The sequence below is a fragment of the Crinia signifera genome, chromosome 7 (genome assembly GCF_055691185.1).
Source record: "Crinia signifera chromosome 7, ASM5569118v1, whole genome shotgun sequence".
NCBI classification, from domain to species: Eukaryota; Metazoa; Chordata; class Amphibia; order Anura; family Myobatrachidae; genus Crinia; species Crinia signifera.
Genome location: NC_139223.1, coordinates 105,895,709 through 105,916,673, shown reverse-complemented (window position 1 = coordinate 105,916,673; position 20,965 = coordinate 105,895,709). Strand labels below are relative to the sequence as shown.

At 44.4% G+C, this 20,965-nt stretch overlaps 1 protein-coding gene across 2 annotated transcripts in view; it reads right to left on the bottom strand.

Annotated features, from left to right (window-relative positions):
* The window catches only part of HECW2 (HECT, C2 and WW domain containing E3 ubiquitin protein ligase 2), a 478,030-nt gene that overhangs the window by 67,693 nt on the left and 389,372 nt on the right, over window positions 1-20,965 (bottom strand). The window lies entirely within an intron of this gene.

Here is a 20,965-nt window from a genome sequence, read left to right as displayed (position 1 = left end):
TAATGACAGGGGTCAGGTAAGCATACTTACCCTCCTCCTGCCCTCCCTAACCATACCCCTGTCCTGCAGCCTAACCCTAGGTCCTCCCTTGTGCCTAACTTTAACCTCCCCCACTCACTTCCCCAGCCTAACCCTAACCAGACCTGGCATACATATGTTTGGTACCCCGGCAGTCGAGATTCTGGTGTCGGGATTCTGGTTGCTTTCGGGAATGTGACACCAGTCTCCTGCTATTAGTTGGGATGTTGATGCTGGTTTTGTCAATGCCGATATCATAACCTCTGAGATCCGTTAAGCATCCCAGGTTTCCAGATGTACAGTACATAGATAGAATAGACACAATTTGAATGTCTGGTTGGGAACTGTAATCTCTTATTAAAGTTCTTGTGAAATGTCAAGGCAAAGAACTGTATATAAGCAGCACTGCACACTAAAGTCATCAGCTCAGCTCATACATGTAAAGTAATATGCGTCCCCTCGTGGGGCTCGCTGCGCTCGCCACACTATATAAAATCAACTCCACGCCGACATGGATAGTGGGGGTATGAAAAGGTCGGAGGACGCGTACCGCCGCCCCTTGCGGGCTCGCTACGCTCGCCACGCTTTGGGTTGGCGTTCATACTGGGGGTGCATTTAACATTGTAATCACCCATTAGGGTGCTTATAAGAACCCATTAGGGTGCTTATACAATTTAAAATCGTATAGGGGGCTTAAATCGCATCGCATCGCTGTGCATCCACCTCCTTACACCAGAAAAATTTGATGGGAACCCCAAAACTTGTAGGGGATTCCTTAACCTCTGTGATGTTCATTTTACATTTAATATTTTAACCATTGGAACCCAAGTTCTGGGCTTTGGTTTTGGCACGTATCCTGACCTGGCTTTATTCAGCTTTACCAGCATCAGGTGTCACTCAATCACCACTGCCAGCTACTCAAATGTTTTGGGGTCAGCCTGCAGGGCCCACTGCTGCAACAAACAGTCTAACACCCGCATAGTCCAGTGTGCCTATCTCGTAGGACCTTGCTGGTAGGACTCTGATGAGAACACATGCACCTAGACTAAGGAGCAACCTTAAAATACTTCCTCTTTTTCAAAAAACTTGTTAGAGGACAAGCTTGAGAATTTGAGGTTACACATGATTGGATTTTACAGTCCGAACCTTATGTGGGATATCGCCTAACTGAATAGGGGGTGCCACTAACCCCTTCAAAAAGAGTCCCCTACTAGATGTCAGTAGCATGAAGGACATTCACACGGAAACATCACCCTAATTTTAGATCAACTACAGGCAGTCACCAAAACTGGTGACCCGCATAATACAGAGGGAATTCTCCATCTTACCAGAAGGTCGACCTAAAACAACTATATCTTCACAATCAGAAGAATTTAAGTTAAAACCTTATGAAGATTTGTTTAAAACATTTTGTACACCTGATGAAGTCTCACAACGAGATGAAACGCGTTGAGTCTTTGTTTCATCCATAATCTTGAAAAAAATGACCTGACAAGAATAATATTTTCCCACTTTACCGAAACTAATGCTAATATTTTGTTATGCTTGTTTTTCTTTTCTTTCTTTTCTTTCCATAAGCAAGTTTGTATAATACACTGTGCTACCCAGTGGTAAGAGTATTCTTTTACACCCTTAGGTGGAAGATAGGAAATAATATTTTTACCTTAAATATAAATAGCAGTTGGTCCACAATATTTTCCAATGCAATCTTTAACCTGAAAAGATATAAAATGCCTCCTCTGCTCGGTTGGTGAAAACACCGGGAGATAGACAACAAAGAAACAATTGGTGCAAACCAAAGGTTTTTAATAACATGTTGCACTTACAAAGTAAAGACGGTATTAAAAGCACAGAACACATCCCATGTGGCAATGACTGCTAGGCTCCCTCAAGACCGTTCCTCTCACAGGTGGCAAACAAGGATGGTAGCAAACACTTTAGCCGGCTCACACCATGATCCAGTCAGTCGGGCAGCAGTACAGGACACAGTAGGGACACTCACACTTTATGCATTTTATGCATTCAGTCCTTCTTCAGAAGTGTGAGTGTAATAAAAAAAAAGCCTATATTTATACCAGTTACTATGACAAGTTTACAAGCTCTGGCTGTGGGCACCGGAAGATAGTGCATCATGCAGTCCCATCCAAGATGGCCAGTTTCAGACATGTCGGGTTATGTGGTTCAAGTAGTATTAGAAGCTCCAGGTTTGATCACTGCGGGATACTAATACAATGCCAACAAGATAGCCGACAACTCCAGAAGTGCATGGTCACATGATCGGATTCAAGATAGCTGCTGATAACGGAAGTGCCCGTGCGCGCTATTATGCATTCCATATGAGTTTGCAGCATTACTTCCTGTTCCCCTTTTGTCTCAAAAACGGGTAATCAACAGTACCTGTTGTTTTTGTCCACATAGCATTTGATTTTAAAGTTATATGTGGAATATATAGAGAATGGTATAAACAAAATAGATAATATACAGTAATATATCATACAGTATACATACAATTTATATAAAAATACATTAAAAAATAAATCAGAGGTAAAAATCACAAAGAGAACTCATTCGCAAAAACACTTTAATTCAATTGCTGTTTAACCCCTTGGGGATCAAGATTTTTAAATCGTATTTAAATTTCATTTCAGATATTGCCAAACGTTGTTCCAAATCTATGCTTCTACACTTGGGGGCTGGGGTCCCCAAAAGTTTTATATACGGCATTCTTTCTTGTCGTAAATGGTTTTGAAATGAGCCGACATGGAATATGTGTCAAGGTCTTTTCTAATGTTGTAGATGTGTTCGGCCAAACTATTTTAAATATAACTTTCAATACGACTTAAGTTTAAGATAATTTGAGGCAAACAAACATCAAATACTTTATACAAACACATGCTCTGAGTAATCAGGCGAAAATTCGGGGATCAAAATCTCCTTTACCGTCTGAGTACTAGTGGGGAGAAGGTTCAAATACCTTCAATAATGGAGAAATAGAGTATAAAGCATTAATTCCCTCAGCGGACTGATAGCAGATAAATAGACTAATTTATGGTGAATTCCAAGATGGAAGTATAGATAAAACTGAGAGATCCGTTTGTTTCTGCTTTTTGTGCAATACCGCTCTGGCTTAGTACTGTACCCAATAGTCCCTAGAGGTCACCCTCCTAGGTACTGGCAGGGCCTTTCACTTTTTGGCTTCAAAGAGCAAATACATTTCTGGCAACCCAGTGAAGTTTGGCTGTACAGCCTTTTATTAGCATAAATGAGAGAACAGATGGGATCTGGATACAGTGTCCTTCTGCTTTTCCACACTTGAATACCAGTATCCCTGTTACTGTTAAAGCATTGCAGAGAATTCAAATTGTACTGGTGTGTCGAATAAGAGAGTACAGAAATGGATACAAGAAAACAAAAATCAGGGGTATGCTATCACAACCTTCTGCTTTTCATGGTCATCCATTTATCAGACCACAAATGAGAGAGAGAATTACAGATGGAGCGGGCATCATCCTTGGCCGGCGCTCGCCAGACCCCTTGCACTGGCGAGCGCCGGCGATAGAGACTGGGACGTGTGTGCATCTCACACGCACGTGCGTCCCAGTATCACGGCGGCTGGGCAGCGTCTCCCTTCACGTCTCCTCTTCAGGGAGACGCTGGCCAGTTCGGGGGGGGGGTCGGTGAAGCAAGGGGGACCAGCGGAGGAGGCGGCAGGGATCGGCGACAGGCTCCGTTTGCAAAGGGGCGCATGAGCGATTCTATCGCCAGCCCCTGCAAAGATGGAGCTCGCTCCATCTGTATGGGGCATAAAGTCCCCGAGAAACAGACCATAAGTTAATGACTGATATTAAATATGCAAATTAGCCATTTATTATTAACGATAACATTTAGGGGAGGAGACAATCATATGCATAAATATAGACACACAGATCAAATGTCAGTTTTTTTAAAACATCAAATATATAATGATTCTATTTTGTATCTGGCTGCTGTATAAAGAAGTCTGATCTACTCCACATTAATCAAGCATTTAACAAAGATCTTTTTAGGTTCAATTGAACAGAAAGTGAGAAAAGTTGCAGTATTCTATACACAAAGTACTCAAATTATGACAAAGCTATTTGAGGTACTGAAAAGATATATCAGTAACAGTACCAGTAAAATCTGCAGTGTTGTATAGATAAATGTTACTTGCGCGTCCCAGCAGGAGATCCAGTAGGTTAACTGTCAGTCATCTGCACAGCTGAGTTCAAAGCTGATTTTGGCAGATCTCCTTTGATGGTGACAAAACACCCGTTTGTGTAATTATAGCTTTTGCAGTGTTGCGGTTTTCCCTCCATTAGATGCTGTAATACTGAAAGAGTAGACCCATTGTATTTGATATTTAGTTTCCTCAGAGAATCCTTTAGGGGTTTGACATTTCGACGGGACTGCAGTGTGAGCCAAGAAAGATCTTGAAACACCTGAATGGGATGGCCGTTGAACTCTACTCCAAATGATGTAATCTCCTCAGAATTTCATCTTTCTGGGTGAAATAATGAAACCTACAGATTATGTCTCTCGGGCGCTCAGACTGCATACTTCTAGGCCGTAATGCCCTATGTGCTCTATCAAAAACAATTGAGTCATTGGGGGTCATTTTCCAATAATTCATTGAAGATTTTGGTTAGTACATCCTGAATACTCTGTTGGGATATGTCTTTTGGGATACCCCTAATACGCAGATTGTTTCTGCGTCCCCTGTCATCAAAATCATCAAGATGGTCTCGAAGGGATTGGATCTCTTCTGCTTGTAGCCTGATGGTGTCCACCAGGGATTGTGGAAGGCTTTAACCTTCTCTCCTGTTGACTCCAAGGATTCCACCGAGAGGCCAGTTGAGTCATCTCTTGTTTAAGAACTGACACCTCAGAGTGTACCACTTCCCATAGTTTGTCTTCTAAGGAAGTGAAGTCGGCTTTAGTGGGAATGTACGCTTTAGTCGGGAGTGTTTGCAGTAGTTTGAGAATTTTCTGGAGGTCCTGCTTGTCAGGTTGTGTGGGAGGCAAGGGTGGGTCCCTTGATTCAAATGAGGCCTCTGAAATTGAAGAATTAGCTGGGGAAGTAGGGGCAGATATTGCAGCCATGGGATCATTTTGGGAGCTAAGGTATTTTCAGAGAGTAGCGCCAGATAATGTCTTTGGAGAGCATGAGTTATCCCCTTTCCCTCTGCGATTCTTGTAACTCATGGCGGCACTGTGCACCAGTGACCAGCAATTTTTAGTCAAAATGAGGTTGAGACAGAATAGCTTGCAATTTTCAACCAAAATCGCTGGTCGCTGATGAAAACGGTACACTGAGAAATATATTGCTGAGAAATATTGCCAGAACACTGAGCAATATATTGCTGAGAAATATATTGCTGAGAAATATTGCCAGAACACTGAGCAATATATTGCTCAGCAATATATTGCTGAGCGATTTTAAGCCAAAATCACTGTGACCAAATTGCACCATGTGTACACAGTTTTAGGGCAAATTGCTGCATCCTGGGGAGTCTTAATTCACATGTTGAAAGAGTTCATGCACCATTGAAGAAGTTTGTCCTAAGCAGTGACCATATTTCACATTTCACATTGCAGATTCATATATATCCCCGTCTGTACAACAGGGGTGATAGGGTCTCAACAGTTAACTGGGGATGTCTGCAGGGAGATGGGCCAGATGCAGATGGGTGTTGTGTCCAGGAGTATCCACTGGGAGCCTGTATAACTGTCAGATAGCAATTTATAGGGGAGATCAGAGCTAATAGACAGGTGTCAGTGTGTCTTTGGGCTCCCCCACTAGGGCCTGACTGGGGTGTCCAGTATATTGAGTCAGCTGCCATTTTACAGCTCACTCCACTAGGGTGTCTGCTGGCTGGAAGCTGTTTCCAAGATGGCCACCGCAGAAGGGAAGAAGGGAGATACCCAGGGCTCCATGCTCCCCACGGGCCACCAGGATCACAAGCTGAGGGGAGGACCACTGGATCAGGTAGGGGGTACTCCTGCTTACCTCCCACCCCCAACTCCACAGCCCTATCAGCCCCAGTCCGGTGGGGGGGTCCCCTCAGAGCCGACAAATGTGTCTCCAGGCAGAAGGCAACTTTTTATAGTATGTGAGGCAGGAGCTCTGCAAGGATGCGTCCTGTCTCCTTCACTGCCAGGCCACGCCCCATTGTGTAATTATAGCTGCATAACCCCACATCTGCGTTTTTATTCAGGAACAATTTGGTATTTTACTTTTCATTCCATAAGGCAGATATAGTTTCTGCTTTTTAATGATACAGGCTACAAACACAAAGGTGTGAATAGGTTCTCACATGCTAGGGATGTTGGATCAGGTTTTAAAAAAACAATAAGATCAGGCGTGCATATTAAATAGAGTAGCTACTGTATACCAAAATAGACTGTATACCAAAATGGTGCCTAGCCTAGGTAGCTAGGCATAATTTTTAAAAGATTATATTGAATGCAAATTCCTGATCCCAGGTAAAATGATAATAACTGAAATGAAATTATTGTAATTAATGTCAAATAATCAATTTTCCTTTTTACACTAACCAAATATTTTCAATTACTAAAGACACCATTTTGATTATGGGATCAGCAGAGAAAAATGCAACCATTATACTCTGAACCACACCAACATAACTTGCTATTTAACTATTGCAAACTAAACATGCTTTCCTTTTAGCAGCAGATGTCCTGAGAAACATGCAGGAATGGCACTTATTATTTCAAACTAGGATGTGTTATCTGTTGTACCACTGATTATGTCTTCCAGGAAATCATACAAAGTGGGTGCAGGGCCAGAGAGATTAATGATGCATTTTACTGTTATAGAAGAAGGAGGTTATTCTGGTTCGGCCGGCTGGGCTGTAAGCGTACGTTCCTGGGCTTTTTTTGATCTGCGCATGCGTACCTTCCGCAATGCGCAGGCGCGACGACTCCACAACGCTCACGGACGGGTCTTTCCGTGCGAAAAAACCTGTCCGCAAGAGTACGGTCACTGTGGGCGGCATAGGGGCGTGTTGAGGGGAGCGGCCAAAATAATGAGGGAAACTGGGCGTAAACATGGGCGTACAAGGGGGTGTGCACAAAAAATGTACTCTGCTACTACCGCTCGATCGGAGAAAGCACCGTTTATTTCGGACACAAAACAGGCGGACGCCAACCGCCACCTCAGACCACCCCTACAGATACCGCATGAGAGCGGACGCCTGTGTCTGCTAATTAACACTGATTACTACTCAAACACATACACCTGAATGTAATAAGCAATGCTGCAGTCTATTAAGTCCAAACCATTATTTCACTACCTGCAAGCCACACACAGCCCTCAAACACATTGGAAGCATATCTTTCTACACTTCTCTACATGTAAAGGTTGGTTTCATTTTAGTTCAGATTCTTTTTAAGATCAGCTTATATATGCTAAGGTAGGTATTTTTTGTAAAACATTTGTACACAATCACTACGTGTTTTCCTATACTTTACACAGCAACTCAATCTACACACGTCGACATGTGTCAACCTTTTCACTCTTATACAAACATAGTTTTTTTAATTATGATAAAAATACATAAACCACATCTAACAGCTACAAGGATGTTTCAGCAATGTTTTAAAGCCATGGTCACTATTTAGTTAAAATGTATTTTTATTAGGGTGTTTATTAAGGTAGACAATTGAGGTAATAGAAAACAATAATTGATGAACAATTAGAATAATTCATTTAATTGGCTTAATCATAGTTGAAAGGCTAGATTAGCAGGTTCGTATACCCGTCCGTGCCCGGTGGCGTACGCTCAGATAGCCGCAAGAAGTCGGTGGGAAGACGAACGAGAGATGTCCGTAAACGGTGGCGTACGCTCTGTTGTAAGCCAGTTGTCGGAGTCTAAGGGGTTAACCGTCCTTGTACGTTGGCGTACGCTCAATTGTACGCCACTCCCCTTTGTCGGTGTTTGTGCCCGTACGTATGCGGCTGTTTTGTGGGTGGACTTTCGCTCCATGGCCGCATACGGCAAACGTACGCTGATACGGAACATACGTACGCACGGCCGCCGAAACCAGAATAGGGTCCAAAGTACCACAAGGAAAACCCAAAGCCATATTGGATGAAGGAGGAATACATGGGGATGTTATCTGACCAAGGGATTTGGACTATCACATTAAACAGAAACATGGACAGCATGGTATAAGAGTATGATCTAATTGTTGACAATATAGTAATTGGAACATTTTCTGCAGTTTGTTGCCAGTCATGCTCCCATGCAGGAATTGCAATTTGGCACCAATGTGTGAAGCATGAGTAGAAATTGACATCTCCTATTGTTTTGCTCAAAACTTGAACATCTATAGTGTAGCTGGATTGATATTGTATTAAATTCAAACATTTGGGAAATGCAATATTTTATATTTAAATGTATATATGTAGAACACAATACTCAGATGTTTTGATCTCTATTTTAGGTTAGCAACACACTGAACATGAATAGTTGTCAGACGGAAACGTGCTTTAGGGATGCCTTGGAATTCTGAGTAGCTGGTGCACACTGATCACCCTGTAATGCTGTGTACACACGGGGGAGATATATTGCTCAGCCATATATTGCTGAGCAATATATGGCTGAGCAATATATTGCTCAGTTTCTCCTGTTCATCAGCGACCAGAGATGGTCGCTGATGAAAAAGAAACTGCCGGGGGGAGCCCAGCAGTGGTAATCAGCTGGTTGCAGGAGCATGTTCCTGTGACCAGCGATCAACACAGGGGCAAAAACGGGAGCGCACACCCGGCGATATATCGCCGGTGCACACTCCCATTGCGGGCAATATGGTCGCTCAGCGACCATATTTCCTGCGATTTTGGACAAAATCGCCCCGTGTGTACGCACCTTAGGGTAATTTCTCGCTTTTTTGGCTGGGTGCACTGAGGTCCACAAGATGAATTTCATCAACTTTATTTCCTCACAACAATAAAGGGAGTATTTACAGATGTGATACTTCGCTGGTATAGAACCTGATTGAACAAAGAAATTACAGAAGAAGCTCTTTCGGATTTTTGATTGGGATGCATCAGCACTTCAACTGAGATTCCGCGTATATAATTGTAGGGTACAAGAGTAATTTCAAGACTTTTAAGTACATCTTAGTTGTTACAGGTGTGTACTGTTTGATGTGACTAAAATAACGGAAATGTTGCAAATTGTATTATATCCCAATTAGAGAATGTAGTTATTAATAAAAAAAAAGGGTGTATTCTTTTTGTCCCTTTGGGCCTTATTCTAGTTCACTATTTCTGACAAAATCCTTCTTAGATGGACAAGACCATGTGCAATGCAGGGGAGGGGGGGGCAGATGTTACTTGTGCAGAGAGAATTAGATTTGGGTGGGGTTTTACTTCAAAGTGAGATCTATATTGCAGTGTACAAATAAAGCAGTCAGTATTTTCCCTGCACAGAAACCAAATAACTCACCAAAATCTAATTCTCTCTGCACAAGTAGCGTCTGCCCCCCTGCAGTGCACATGTTTTTGTCCATCTAAGAAGGATTTTGTCAGAAAGAGTGAACTAGAATAAGGCCCTTTGTTACAAACTGCAGCGTGATAGCCACCTGTACATGTTCTTTCACTTCTGGTTGCCATTTTGTCAAAGCCAGTTTAGTGATAATTTTATTAGGAGGGTACAACAAAACTGCTAGAAATTAGGATTGTTTATAGTGGTGTGTGTGGTAGGTATTGCATTTCAGGGAAAGTGATATACTAGTAAATGTACAAAGTTTCAAGATAGCAGAGCCACTTTCTAGTGAGTCTGGATAATCTACTGGAACCTAGAAATTACCTGTTTTTATTATTTTGAAGCCCTTGGGATTTGTCAGGTATCACTGGAGGATAGTGAGAATCCCTCCTTGAGTCATTGTTGTACAGGCTGGTCCTGTGTTCTGATCTGTGCCCTCGTTCATGAGCAGTCGGAGGAAAGGTTATTAACCTTGTCTGTGGAACATTCTTAAGCATGTGTGGAAGGTTATTCCAGAGGGAAGTGCAAAGTAAGGCACAGAGCCCAAAGAAGAATCATAGCTATCATGGAAAGCAATCCTTCATGACATGGGGCCATCAAGGGTGAGTCAAACTGTGGTATAGTGACCATGTCCCATACTGGAGATGACTGTGGGAAGCAGAGTAAAATGTCTGGTGTGTATATCATGAGCAATAAAGGAATGGTGATGTGGCACTTAAGAATCATGAATGTGACTGACCACTTCCTAAGGTTGGTAGTTTTGATAAAGGTATCCTTAAGAATATAGAAATTGAAATTTTGAAAGTTAAGTCGCAATATGTGAATTGTTATGCTTTTGTTATGGTTTTCGCCTGGGCTCTGGGTGATACGACAGCTGGCAGGAGGAAAAAGGTCAGGCGTGAGCCCGCAGCTGGGACCGCTGTTTAGAACGGCCATAGCGAAACCTACACTGACTCTGTTGAGTCCCCCGGGCAGATGGAATACCCCTGCTCCAATGGAGCACTTACGTGACCCACAGGCAGATAGGTAACGGGGAGAGGTGCAGGCTCTGGCCCAGGACAGGATGATGATCCAAGCAGGCTGGGAGACAAGAGAGCAGGAGTATATACCAGGACACTTCAAAGACTGGAGCAACAATGCTCCGGGGACCGGGTAATCAGGCTTATGCTATTACTAGCAAGGAGCTGAGCTGCAGAGGATATATCCTGGGATCCAAACAGGAGACTGGAACAAGGGACCAGGAAGCGTGGCTAGGAGCAAACAGAAGTTCCCTGCAAATGCAGCAGGAACTGAAACAGAAAGCTATCACTGGCAGAATACTGCAGGTGAGCCTGCCCTATAAAGGGCTCAGGTGATTAATTACACCTGAAGATTCAGGGAGCTCCCAGGCTAGTGCTTGATTAGCTTAATATCTCACAGCCTAGTGAATAAACTAAGCTCCCAGAACACAAAGCTGTAATGGCAACAGACCTGCCACTGGAGGTCACCAGTGAGTCAAAATGCCAAACAGAAACTGACAGAAAACAAAACAGACTGGTTCCTGACAGCTTTGTGGCAGGGGGAAGGGAAGAAATGGTGGAAAAAAGCTTGCTAGCAACACAAAGGGTAAAATTTCAGCATACATGGGTACATGTGCAGCTATGCACACATTCTATTTCTTTTTTCTTTTTTGGAGAATTGTTATGGAATCTGAATGCCACCTAGTGGTGAAAATAAATGAAAATCTGAATCTGTAGCACACTTAAAATTGTAGTGGCAAATGGGATTTTGGGAAATTGCAAGTATCATAGAGGGACTTTTGTGAACCCTGCAAGAAACAAGTTAACAGCAAGATATCAGAAAACTACAAGTGTACGAAAGGAAAAGAATCCATCAGATTGGGAAGGAAAGACAGAGACATTCAAAAGTATTTATATCCTATATACATGCAAATTAGGAAACTGTGCCAAGCTGAAGACCGATATTTCCCACAGCATGGGACATGACAGCATGGACCCGTAGATGATCATAGAGGAACCAGATGACCAGAAACAGATGATCAGAAACAGAAAACCTGAACCAGATGACCAGAATCAGATGGTGGAGCAAAGAAACAATTATAGGCCTTAGTTTCCAATAATGAAGGATATTAGGAAAGGGGTCTGCTACTCGCAGGCCTTGCATAATTACGCATACAAACAAAGACCAGGTTTTTTTCCATCCACCTATGGCAAATGCTCTTCTCATCCATTTCATGCCCTTTGACTCCGAACTGTGCAATTTATTTGGTACACACTCACGGAGTTTCAGACAGTGACGTGCGGTGAGGCCAGTGGCTGGTGAGGCACTGGCTAGTATCAGAGCCAGAGTTTGCAGTGGTCAACTTGGACATAAGCCCCATACACACTAGACGACTAGAGGGTCATTAATGATGTACAGGAGCACGCATTGTTATCAATATTAAGCGTACACACTAAACATTTTTTTTTTACCCCTAACCCCCACCTCATACATAAACCCCAAAGCCTTAAATATTTTATGATCCCCACTCTCTCTCCCTATCTATATAATAAGTTGAAGAGTCTGTGTGCGTGTGTGCGTGTGTGTGTGCGTGTCCGTTGCATTGCGGGTACACCGTGGCACTCAGAGCTGCCAAATTTGGCAACAAGGTACCTCTGGACCTGGTGGTGTGCACCTCGAAGCCGTTTTTGGGAAATTTCACTTAGAAATTTAAAAAACACCAAGTTTAAATTTCCCTTCATTGATGATCTGGGGAAAAAGATTGACGATCGGGGAAACCGTAGTCGAAGGAACAACTCCACACCTGATATCATTGCTGTCATTGAGTATGAATGACACATTCTAACATTATGGTGAAGGGTTTAAACAATTATTAGAAATAACTGAGGATATACATAGACCACACATCACACACACACGTACATATAGTACACGCACACACACACAGTACACCACATATATATAGGTAGCGCACCTCACACACTTACACATTGGACAGATACACACAACAAAACACACACATAACAAACCACATGCAGTACAACACAAACCCATATACACTACAACACACACCCAAAAACAGTACAACAAACACACAGAACACACACTTAAACATTGTGCAGATACAGAAACACACAGAACACACACACTTAAGCATTGTCAGGATACGCACAGCACACTACACGCACATATATATGTAGCGCACCTCACATTCAGCAGATACACATAACACAACACACACACATAACACACCACTCATGGTACAACACCCACCCACATTCACTACAACACGCACCCAAAAACAGTACAATACAAAGAACACACACAAGCATTGCACAGATACAAAAAGCACACTACACACACACACACACACACACACATTTATACGTTACACACCTTACGCACTTACACATTGGGCAGATACACACAACACACACATAACATACCTCTAACAGCACAACACACACCCACATTCACCACACTCACACACCCAAAAAACAGTACAACACACAAAACACATACTTAAACACTGCACAGATACACAAATGCACAACCAGGGGCGGGCTGGGCCGGGGGGCAGAGTGCCATATGCCCCCCGGGCCGCTTACCCACCCACTGGCTGCGGGCCGTGCTGCGGCTGAATCAGCTTCTCCAGCCCTCCTGCACTGGCCGCGGCTTACAGAACACGGCCGCGGCTACAGGAAAATGGCCGCCGGCCCCCTGCACTGAGGACATGTTCTCAGTGCAGGAGGCCGGCGGCCATTTTCCTGTAGCCGCGGCCGTGTTCTGGAAGCCGCGGCCAGCGCAGGAGGGCTGGAGAAGCTGATCCAGCCGCAGCACGGCCCGCAGCTAGCGAGTGGGTAAGCGCTCCCCCCCCCCCCTCCCTCACCCCAGCATATGTGTTTCTGTCACTGTGGGGGCATATCTGGCACTGTGTGGGGGCATATCTGGCACTGTGTGGGGGCATATCTGGCACTGTGTGGGGGCATATGTGTATCTGGCACTGTGGGGGGCATATCTGGCACTGTGGGGGCATATATGTATTTGGCACTGTGGGGGCATATGTGTATCTGGCTCAGTGGGGCATATGTGTATTTGGCACTGTGGGGGCATATGTGTCTCTGGCACTGTGGGGGCATATCTGGCACTGTGGGGGCATATGTGTCTTTGGCACTGTGGGGGAATATGTGTCTCTGGCACTGAGGGGGCATATGTGTCTCTGGCACTGTGGGGGCATATGTGTCTCTGGCACTGTGGGGGCATATGTGTCTTTGGCACTGTGGGGGAATATGTGTCTCTGGCACTGTGGGGGCATATGTGTCTCTGGCACTGTGGGGGCATATGTGTCTCTGGCACTCTGGGGGCATATCTGGCACTGTGGAGGAATATGCGTATTTGGCACTGTGGCAGAATATCTGGCACTGTGGCGGCATTTGTGTCTGGCACTGTGGGGGCATATGTGTATTTGGTACTGTGGCGGAATATCTTGCACTGTGGGGGCATATCTGGCACTGTGGACATCACATTGTGCGGTGTAATGGGCATCATGGTATGGGGCGTAATGGACATTACGGTGTGGGGAGCATTGGGTAATTGCCATCACAGTATGGGGTGTAATGGGCATCAAGGTGTGCAGCATAATGTGTAATTAGCATCACAGTGTGCGGTGCATTGAGTAATTAGCATCGCAGTGTTGGGCGTAATGTGTAACTGGCATCATGGTGTTCAGCATAATGTGTAATTGGCATTACGGCATGTGGCTTTATGTGTAATGGGTATTACAAGGTTCGCTAAAATGTGCAATCTGCAGGTACACAATACAATCATGGTACAGGCAACGCCCCTTATGATAGGCCACGCCCCTAATTTTTCGGCGCGCCTACGGCGCGCAAAAGCGTTCCTTCCAACGGTGACTTGGCTGATTATGGGCCAGTGCTCTGGACTTGCCCCCTAGGCTAAAAGTTGCCAGCCAGCCCCTGTGCACAACACACACATACACATACTGTATATACATAGCACACCTCACACACGCATTGGACAGATACATACAACACAACACACAACCACATACACTACAACACAAAAACAGTAACACACACAAACACATAAAAAATTTATTTGCCATTTATTTAACAGTCTGTACCGGCTAATAAAAACTGTACCTAATGTACCAGCTTTTCTTTTTTCCCCATATCCATCTCTGCGCACCCCGGCCAGTTGCACTGAGAAATCTTTGTCCTGGCCAATGCACCCGTTGATCAATACAAAGTGGGTACACTGCACTCACCCTGTTAGTGAGTTGGATATCAGGCACTGCTTTGCCTTAAGGGTTTCCCAGACTCTTTTGGTTCATAGATAATGTTTGGTCGATGGGCATGAGCGCTGCATGTATTTGTTTGAAGTTATGAGTGTAAGAAGTCGAAGAATAAGACTGAGATGAAGATTTGTCACGTTATAGTGTACAATTTACTCAATAAATCGTGAAATAAATATGTGTACATAGAAGTACAATCCAGAAATGAAAGTAGAATTAAAAAATAAATTCTGATTCAAACTGATAATTGTTTGGATGGGGTGGGTTGTGAAACAAATCTATAGGTGGAGGGGGTATGGATATTGTGGGCATAATTAGTGTTTTATACACCCACAGGGGGTCCCCAGTTGATGAGAAATTTTCACTTCAGTGTCACCATAGGGGTATTTCCAATTGGGGTTCAGGTGGTCTTTTAGGGGTCCCTTTACAATCCTGTTGGTCTCTTCTCCTGGAGCCTACGGTCTCCCTCAGTGATTGACTACGGGATTGTAAAGGGACCCTAAAAGACCACCTGGACCCCAATTGGGAATCCCGCTATGGTGACATTGTGACCGTGACACTGTACTGAAAATCCCATCAATTGAGGACCCCCTGTAGGTGTACCAAACACCAATTATGCCCACAATATCCACACCTATAGATTTGTTTCAAAACCCACCCCCATCCAAACAATTATCAGTTTGAATCAGAACTTATTTTATAATCCTACTGTCATTTTTTAATTGTACTTCTATGTACACGTATATATTTTTTAACAATTTATCGAGTAAATTGTTCACTTTAACATGGCAAATCTTTATCTCAGTCTTATTCTTCAACTTATTACACTCCAAACCTTATCAATGCACCCATTTATGATTGCGATGGCTGGATCGGTGTATTGGCCCGTGGGTGTAGGGAAGAATTTGGCCCATTGCACCCGTTCCCAGTGGTGCATTGCAGTGGTGCGGTTAGCGTGCATCGCGTCATAATGTCATGTGGCCAGGCCCGCGGACCTGCTCCCACACTCAGTGGCTGCCCCACTGTTTGGTAGAGATGCCCGGTGCATGTGCTTTATAGATCTCCAGACCTCAGAGACTGTTGCAGGCAGGATCGGTGAGGGGAGCGGCACTGGCAGGGAGCGTTGAATTTTTAATTCATTATGGCACGGTAAGTAATGCCCACCCCGGTCTCCACACACTCAGCGCCTGTAATTACACACCCTAGAAACTGTACCATTGAAAGTATAGAAATGAAGGTGTGGCCACGTCCCTTTCTGATTTTGTACCAATTTCTGACCCTCAGATGTTGGAAGGTATGTCATAGGTGCTAAATCTCAGGAGTGGATGTGGAATTCATCAACACATACAAGTTATCAACTCAGGAGCATTGTGTTTCAAACAACAACACCACACCTGATTTCATTGCCATCATTGAGTATCAATGCAAACACATTCTAACATTATGGTGGAATCTATAACAAATTACAATCTTAGGTCTTTGGCACAGCATACTGTAAGATGACATTTTTCAGCAATTTTGGAAATAAAAAAACCCCAAGGTTTTCCCGGGCAACGCCGGGCGGGTCAGCTAGTAATATATATATGTAATTAGCTTTTCCCACTGCCACCTTTTAAAATACATTTAATGATTCACCCTCAACAAGCTGAACTCTTGCTCTTGGGGAGCAAAGTCAGGCAGTGTCACACAGGCCTCCTGCACCTCAGCTTCCAGACACCTACTAGTTATCACCGGCACCTGCAGCAGCGATACAGGAGCAAGCAGCACTGTGGCAGGCAAGTACAGCCAGAGGTGCACCCCATCGGGACAAGTCTACTTCTCTCCTTCAGCAGCGCTGCTTGCTTCTTCACTGCTCATACCGGTGATTACCAGAAGAAGATTCCACGCAGGCCCCTGAGCCCTCACCTCAATATATTCCTCCCAATGGATGCTGCGCTGCAATGCTCTTCAGCCCTGGATGCAGGGGGCGTGGCGGTATTCTGTTAGCGGGTTTGCCGGCACTCGGTTGTGTGCTGGGAGCGAGGTCCTACTAGCAGGGTTGTCAGCAGGGGACAGGTCCGGAGCTCAGCGGTTTCCTGAGAGCGGGGTTGCCGCCACACAATGGGGTCCTGGGATGCAGGCGCAGCCATGTCACGCTCTATGTGGCTGCATCCCTACTGTAATTATAAGTCGGACCTGAGTGGAGGTCTGGGCGGCACGCCAATTGTATCCGGGTGGCAAGGAAACTGTCCTCCCGGGCAAGAAGAAGGGGAGTGCAGTGGGTAAGTATCTGCAGAACGTTCCTCCTTGATGGCGTCCACTCCCGCTGTCTGTGTGTTCCCCATTATATGCTGGAAGCTGCATGCCCAATCACATCTGTCCCAGTGACAGGGACGTGCTTTCATATGGGCAGAAAGCACGTCCCTGTCACTGAGGCAGTGCTATAGGTGCCGCTTTTACATTTTTTTTAATGGGCTTTTACAGCCCGGTGCTCAGCCCTGCCTCCTACCCGCCCCCTCTTTCTGAACATTTTACATTTAGAACCGGAGGCACCGAGCTCGGTGCCTCTGGAACCAATTATAAAAAATGTATGTAGTAAAAATTATTACATTAATATAAAGCAAATACTTATAAAATATTGTGTCATAAGTATTTTTATTATTTTAACCATTAATTACAGGGGAGGCACTGCCTCCCCTGCCTCCCCTGACTGCACGTCCCTGGTTTCAGAATGGAGCCAGACGCATCAAGGTTTCTTTTTATTATCCAAACAGGCCTTTGTGTTTTTCAAAGAAAGGGGATTTGGGTCTCTCAATGTGGATTCTTTTGAACCCAAAAAACAAGGAGAATGATGGGTAGACTAAAAAAACTTTAATTTGACAAAATGTCCATAGTTGGACTATGAATACATACAGTGTGAATTCATACAAAAATGGATAAAAACATTCAGGGTAAAAAATGGAAAAGAATAACAGATAAAAATAAAAAATAAATGCAAAAAGGACCTGGTGACCCAGGAGGCAACGTGAAAGCTACAACACAATCACAAAAACAATAGATGTAATACGTCCGGACAGGTGAAAGGTTTAAGGCGTCCAACATTACCTCTGTAGGTCAGGCAGGTCCAAGAAGCAAGTCCACTAAAGAACCTCCTGATTTCCATCATAATCTCACTGTTGACGAACGGATAGCACTAAAGAATCTATCACAGAATCTATCACAGAATGACAACCTGATAATGGCCCTTATTCTGATCGGTGCGGATTTTTCCGCATGCGGTCGTACTGCCGATGGTTTTCGACTGCGCATGTGCAGAGGTCACTCTGCGCATGTGCAAGCGGTTTCGCCGTACGTATTCTTTAGACGCCGCACAGGGGGCGGAGAGGGGCGTGGAGGGCTACTTAGCCTCATTACCCTATGCATACGCCCCGCGTTTCATGGGCGTTCCCATGCAAACGCAGGGCGTATGCATGGTAATGAAGCCGTGACGCATGTGTAGGGGGCGGGCATCTGACATCGCCGGATGTCAGCTGCCCGCCCCCATACATGATTTCATACGGACAAGTGTCCGTGTGGTCTAGGGTGGCGGGCGCTGGTGGAGCGTGCGGCCCTGCATTCGATGTTCGGCGACCATCGAATGCAGGGGCTGCTCCCAAGATGGAGGAGGCGTATCCCCGTCCACTTTCATGCGGACCGCCACATATCCGCGTACGGACGGAGGTGGCGATCCGTATGGAAGGCGGGGATTCGCCTGCACGGTCCTGGCCGCATATTTATGATCTGGCCGCACCGATCAGAATAAGGGCCAATGTGCTCCAAGATCGAAATGACTACATTGATGAAATTATGTGGCAATTGAGTGACACCAAGACCTACATACCGTTGAAGAGAGACCCCACTACATCATTCAAATGTGAACTAAAAAAATCTTCTACAAATTGGCGTGGACATGAAGGTGATAACCGAGGATCTAGCCAAGTCATTGTGTCCTGAACATCCTATAACACCCCTATTATATACGTTACCAAAAGTCCATCACCCACACCTGGCCGACCGATTATGTAATCGAGAGGGTCGCTATTACAATTGATTTCCATCTATCTGGACACCATGTTGCAGCCATTGGTCCAGCAACACAAGTATTACCTATTGGACACTACATCGTTCTTGAAACATTTGGCCACCATTGATGAGATGACGGAAGAATCCTGGCTGGTATGTGCTGACATAGTTAAAACATTCATGATTGATAGTGGCAAATTTGAATTGCCATACATTGAATTTTGCATAATGTCAGAACCTCTTATTAAATCACAGATTAACGATCTCTTTATCATATAGTTTTAGTCAGACGGCCCATATATTACACTGGGAGCTTCAACTCCCATTCCCTCATCTAAGAGGACGAGTCTCCTCCTACGAAGCAACAAACAGTATCATGCGGAGAGCTGCCTGAGGAGAAACCATGTGGTGGATTCAAACATTTTTTGTATCCGACTCTGAGTTTGCTGGTCCAAACTGAGGATATACAGCTCCCATTTTTTATAAAAGCGTGGTGCTCCCTTCTCGAGGTCTGCTCTCAAGGCATGTCTTTCATAGAATAACGTATTTAACACTGCTTTCCTTAACTCCATTATGGTAGGGGAGCCTACCATAATGGTTAATATTAATATTAGTTTTTTAGCTATTGTCAAAATAACTGTAAGGACCGCAATAATCAGTGTTTTTTTAGGCCCAAGGTCCCAATCCTTAAAATAGAGGAACAACCATGCAGTTGGGTGCTTCTGGAGCCTAAGGGAGTAGGTAATATTAATGAAGTTAATCACCTTGTCCCAAAATAATCTAATCTTTCTGCATTCCCAGAAGTTATGAAAATATGTGGCATTCTTTTTTTTTGGCATTTGTAACAGCATCCCGTATCGCTGGAGACAAAATGTGCCCTCTGCACTGGTGCTATATATGCCCTGTTTAAAAATTTTGTGTGGATCTCCTGTAAAGCAGCAGAGTGCAGGTACCTCATAGTGAATGGGAGCTTTTTAAATATGATAGCCGGAGCACACCGATCAGGGATGTCCGCAGTCCATTTAACATGGAGTTTTTGGTGGTGTGACTCTATCCCTGTTGCAATAAGTGCCGAGTATAGATATCTGATTCTATATCCCAAGATACAGTCAGGCCTCAATAGGGTTACAATTGGGTCTGTCTCCGCGTCTCTTTCCATGGGGTCAATTGGGTTTGTGCGAAGTGTCTTGCCTGGAGGTACATGTAAAATTGGTGGTTTGGCACCTCAAATTTCTCTAGTACTAGTGCAGAGAATGGGAGCATTATTCCTCCCAAGTCAAATATTTTACGTACATTTGTAATGCCCTTATCTCTCCAGCCCAAAAACTCTGCGTTCTCAAGGCCGGGGCTAAACTGGGGGTTTCCCCAGAAGGTGGTAAATGTTGAGGAGGAGAATTGCCTGTGCAGAGTCTTGTTAATCTGTCTCCAGGACCTGTAAGTTGCTTTGAATAAAATGGATTCCTTCATCGGCTTAGGTATTAGTCTTAGTGGGGCGTGCAATAGAGCCGCTGGGGAATACTGTTGAAATATGTGCTTTTCTAGGGAGGGGATGGTGTAATCTGATCTATTTGTGAACCAATCTGTAATGTATCTAAAGTGTGCAGCTTGGGAGAATACTTGTATATCAGGCATGCCAAATCCACCGTTAGGTTTGCTGAGTTTGTTGTATGGTATACGGGCCCTCTTCCCTGCCTAAATAAATTTAAGGAATAATGTCCTTAACTTTTGCAAGTCTACATTGTAGAGTTGCAGCGGCAACATCTGCAGAAGGTAGGACAATTTGGGGAAGGCTATAGCTTTGATCACCACCACTCTACCTGCCAGAGACAAGGGTAGGTCCATCCATCCAGTCAACAGCTTGTCAATCGATGCGTAGGAGGGGGGGACGTTTACATTATACAGGTCTTTTAGTTTTTTAGGAATTAAGACTCCCAGATACTTAAGGGTGTGAGGGCAAACCGTAAATTGTGAGGTGAGATGGGATGGCTCTGGGTTTGTAGAGGGGGCAGATAAAGGTAAAAGGCGAGATTTATCGTAATTTACTCAGAAACCTGAGAAGTGT